At 26.7% G+C, this 3,372-nt stretch overlaps 1 protein-coding gene across 1 annotated transcript in view; it reads right to left on the bottom strand.

Moving 5' to 3' along the window:
* LOC117171343 (putative Dol-P-Glc:Glc(2)Man(9)GlcNAc(2)-PP-Dol alpha-1,2-glucosyltransferase) overlaps positions 1 to 3,372 on the bottom strand; it is a 23,270-nt gene that overhangs the window by 10,690 nt on the left and 9,208 nt on the right. The gene's annotated exons all lie outside the window — the stretch shown is intronic.

The following is a 3,372-nucleotide window of genomic DNA, read 5'->3' as shown; positions in this document are numbered from 1 at the left end:
TTACTTTATTATACTTTACTTTACTTTATTTTACTTTACTTTACTTTATTTCCTAATTCCTGTAGTATTTTATTCGAAAACTGTCTTCATAATTACGAACATTTTGATATATGCAAACGTTCCTTAGTGCTTTCGGTATAACTTCCTAAATCCTGAACACGATATCTCAATCCGTTTGGACGTAGTGAGGACCGAAAACAATGAAAATCATTTCATTCTCCACACAAAAATTTTATGAATGAACTTAGTCACGTGATCTCGACTTTATCGACGGTCAAAGTTTTTTTTTCTCTCCGCTAGAAATCGCTAAAAATGTTCCAAAAATAATTATAAGTTACGTGTATACAGATACTTATTTGTTGATTTTCAAAGAATGTGCAAATTTTATTGCTTACATCCATTTTTTTTAAGGTTTAGACGATTTAGTCCAAAACTGGTGTCAGTGCTCAATATACGCGAACCAAAAAATCCGAAATGCATCAAACCAAAAATTATCTGCATAGTGCTATAACTCGAATGGTAATATCCTTTTTCATCGATTTATAAATAAACTTTCTTTAAAACTATAAACACATTGATGTATACAAACGTTCTTTAGTGCTTTTTATTTAATCTGCCAAATTTTAAACATGATATCTCAATCCGCGTGGACACAGTGAACACCAAAAAAAATGTTCATATCCGGGGACTAGTTTGGTAACGTGGTCACGAAGAGCATGCCCTTAATCGCTCTCTTACATGGAATACACAAGTTATGGATATTACAAGGAAAATCTTTTAGAGTCCTCCACCAGCTAAACAGGAATAAAGAATTAACCTTCTAATTAAAAGCTTCATCCTCCCTTTCTTTAACCGCGGCTGTGGTATATGGCGATATTACTGATGAGCTTAAGGGCATGTGATACTTATAGTTTCCCCGACTTTTTTCCCACAAAAATGAAAATTTTTAAAAACTGAATTCGGAGATGCTATAAAATATCATAACGGACGTCCCCGGACTCTTTTTTGAGGGATAATAACAAAAAAATTTATTGTGCTAAATAAAAATTTTATTAATATGTATTATTTTGAGGTTACGTCGTTTTTCATCTCTGCTTTTCCGATAATCTGGAAATTATTTATGAAATAAACTTTTTTTATTGCCTGCAAAAAGGGTTATTTCCGGGAGCTTAGTTACTATGTTCATTTGCAAGTCCAAAGTTTTCATCCAAAAAAATTGTGTAGTTTGGCAGTAACGCACAGGAGAATTGTAAAATACATAACCTCCAAATGTACATACGTTGTTAGCAATATCAAAAAATTTTTTGAAAAAAAAAAACACAAATAAAGTGTGTGGGAACGTCCGTTAGCATGTTCGCTATCATTTCCCAAATTTTTAAGACAAAATATTGATTATTCTAGAAAAAAGGCCATCGGAACCTAAAACTGGTAAAATCGATACTAATTCCTAAGCGCTATGCAAATTAATCAAATTTTGCTAAATTAAATCTTTTTTGAATTAAACCAAAAAAAGTGTGCGTGGACGTCCGTTAGCATGGTCGCTATCATGCCCCAAATTTTTAAGACAAAATATTGATTATTAAAGAAAAAAAGCCGTCGGAACCTAAAACTGGTAAAATAGACAATTTTCTAAGTATCACATGCCCTTAATACTATAAGCTTCAGCACTCTGTTCATATATAAATGTGCTCTTATTAAGAAAACTAAAAATAAATTTGGGGTGTTTTGGGATTTTCGAACCAAATTCATTGCAAGGGGTGATTTACTTAGAGAGTTAATTTATTGCTTTAAGAAAATTAATCACAACATACAATTTAAATTTGTATCTTGGAACGCTTATTCTGACAAATGTTTTGCATTAAAAACGAAATAACATAATTATGTCGTAGTAAAAGATTCACATATTACAGTAATGAAATATTAGTCTACAAGTAAGCGTAAAAAACGGTTTTTATTCGCAATTTAACAATGATAAATTTCATGGAGGTAGTGAACCCTGCTAAAAATAAGGTTGCTTATTAGGGTGGTTAAAAACAATATTTTTTCAAAAATTAGTCTTTACCCCTAAACATTATTACTGTTGGTCTAGTGGAATATTTAACAGCATTGGTTTATTAATTTCAATTATTTAAATAAATAGAAATTGTTTAAATAATTGTTGTTTTAAAAATTCGTTGTTTTTATTCAAAATTATTACTATTAATTCGTCTAACTGGCACTTTCGAATTTCTTGAAACATTGAAAAATTAATCAAACAATTTAGATCAATATTCCACTACAGAAATATTGTTTCAAATAAAAAAATTATTCAAACAAATTAAATATGTTTAAATAATTGAAAATTAATGTATGAATGTTAATTGAATTTATTTAAACAAATTCCATTGGTTGAAATAATTAAAATACAACTAACCAATGTTGATCAATATTCTACTAGACCAGTTTAAGTAATTTTAAGCGAAAAAAACACGAGAATACAGTGCTCAAAAGGTGGATTTAATGAATAATTTACATTTTCTTTACATTACATTACATTACATACATACATTAAATTACATTTACATTTTAGTCTTTTTTGATTGAATTCAACTGTTTTTTTTTTTTAATTAAAATATTTTTTGTTGGAAAGATCAACTATTAAATTTTTGCTCAAGAATTTATAATCTTTTTATTTAGTTGAAACTTAAACTCTTTTTTTGAAAATTAATTTTTGGATTGGAGATTTATAATTTTTAATGAAAATTGAATATTCCTTAATGATTGAAAATTCATCTTTTTTCTTTGAAATTCAACAGTTTGGTTGACATTTAAAAAAAATATTTTTCAGTAGAAAATTCAAATTTGGCTGATAATTCATATTTTATGGTTGAATTCAACTGTTTTTACTTTTAAATCAAAATATTTTTGTTTCAAATATCAACTATTAAATTTTTAGTTGAGAATTTATCTTTTTCGGTCGAAAATTCATTTTTTTAGGTTGAAATTTAAACTCTTTTGTTAGAAAATAATTTTTTTGATTGGAGATGCATCATTTTAACTTAAAATACATCCCCTTGGATAAAAATTGAACTAGTTTGTTAAAAATGGGTTCTTTAATTAAAAATTTCTTCGGTTGACAATAATTTTTTTACTGGAAATTTAACTTTTCAATTGGTAGTTAAAAATTTGTATTTTTTCGATGAAAATTTATGAATTTTATTGAAAATATTTCCTTTTCGGTAAAGAATTATTCTTTTTAATTGAAAATTTATCTTTTTGCTTAAAAATTTTACAGATTAGTTTAAAAAAAAAATTTTCTAATTGAAAAATCTTTCTTAGTTAAAAATTCAAATCGTTTTGAAAATTGTATTTTTTCTTGATTTAAACTTTTTT

This window comes from Belonocnema kinseyi, chromosome 4, assembly GCF_010883055.1.
Source record: "Belonocnema kinseyi isolate 2016_QV_RU_SX_M_011 chromosome 4, B_treatae_v1, whole genome shotgun sequence".
Lineage (NCBI taxonomy): Eukaryota > Metazoa > Arthropoda > Insecta > Hymenoptera > Cynipidae > Belonocnema > Belonocnema kinseyi.
The sequence above is the reverse complement of the archived record's forward strand: the minus strand, read 5'-3'. Positions and strand labels throughout refer to the sequence as shown.